Here is a 1,705-nt window from a genome sequence, read left to right as displayed (position 1 = left end):
CATTAGAGGGAAATTTTCCTCCCTTTTTCCTAGGCTCATTGGAGGTTAAGGGGTGGAAGTTCACTTTTTAGCAAGGTAGAGAGCTTATGAGGCTAAGAAGAAAGGCTTGTGGAGAGAGTCTTCTTCTTCTTCTTCTTCTTCTTCTTCTTCTTCTTCTTCTTCTTCTTCTTCTTCTTCTTCTTCTTCTTCTTCTTCTTCTTCTTCTTCTTCTTCTTCTTCTTCCACATCATTCCTCTTCTACTATTTCATTCTCTTCTTCTCCACCTTTTACCATATTTGAGGGTGTGTGAGGGAGTGTCTCTTGAAGGGGTTCCTTTCAAGAAAAGAGAAAAGATTCCTCTTTTATTGGAGAAGGGAGAAGTGTGTCCGCTCTCCTTTGAAGGAGAGTGCCATCCCTAAGGTAGGAGAATGGATCAAGCCAAAAAATGGGACTACAACCATCACGTAATTGAAAGCTTTCAAAATCTTATTTTTCCTACTTTCTTAAAGAGTGCCTAGGCTCTATGTTTGGGCAGCTAAGGTATGTTGGCTGATAAAGATGGCCTTTAGGTTAAAAAATTTTCCATCCTTAAAAGCCCCACGTTTCCCATGTGCTTTTCTGCTTGAACCTTAGTCTTCAACCCATCAGTCGAGACATACTTAGTCTCGTTGCTACTTGGAGACATCCACATTTGTTGAATATGTAGAGACATTGATACACCAAAAATATATGCATTTTTAGATCTATATTATATACTCATTTTTTGTGATATTGCACTTTAAAGGAAGGTATTTTTCATGTTTTATTGCAGGTTGTTGATTTTTAGCACTTGAAGCAAAAAGGAAGCAAAATGGATGGAATTTGGAGTCAAGATGGAGTTTTAGAAGAAATATTCTGCATCGATGGCACCTGACTGGGAGCCGATGGTGCCATTTGACATAAAGCACGGAATCGATTAAAGGGCCATTGGAGCCAACAACACCAGAATGGGCGTCCACGGTGCTAATGTCGGTGCAAGGCCTGTTTCTAAGAGATTCAACAAATTTGGATGCTTTTTGAAGAGTTTTTGGATGCACCTCTTGAAAAACCATTAGTCTCTATTCAGACCAAAAATTGATAAAAAAAGCCCCCCATGACCGACCTTTTTTTTTTTGTAAATCGACAATTACAAGAATTTGATTGCGCTACTATAAAATTTAAATTTCAACAACGATGTCAAAAACTTGATTGCGACTTTATATATATGTGTTTGATTTAATAAAGATGTATATATATAATATTCAATAATGTTAAAGTAAAATTTTTCAACGCAAGTATACGTATCGCTCAAGTAATATAGGGCTCTAATGGAGTCCTAGTTATCGATCCCACAGGGAGAAATACAATACTACGGACAAAGGCTTAATAAAAAGTAATACTTCAACTACAACGATGGCGTTCAATTTGTTTATCTGTTACTAATAGGCAATTGAAATAAGTAGATAACTTGGATAACTATAAATAATGATAGAAAGTAGGTTTTAATTGTGATATTCAATATATAAGAAAGCATACTTCTCCTTGTCAAGAAATTATAGTGAATGGATAAAATGAATTAGTTCAGTGTATATTGTGCCAAATAGAAGCATATCTATTCTTAACCCTTTGGTCTAGGCATAAAGATCTTTGACTAATCCTATGCTTGGTTATTGATTCTGCGGCTAGGCCTGAAGGATACCGACCCTC

The sequence above is a fragment of the Phalaenopsis equestris genome, unplaced genomic scaffold (genome assembly GCF_001263595.1).
Source record: "Phalaenopsis equestris unplaced genomic scaffold, ASM126359v1 Scaffold000551, whole genome shotgun sequence".
Classification (NCBI taxonomy): Eukaryota; Viridiplantae; Streptophyta; class Magnoliopsida; order Asparagales; family Orchidaceae; genus Phalaenopsis; species Phalaenopsis equestris.
Note: the sequence above shows the minus strand (reverse complement) of the source record.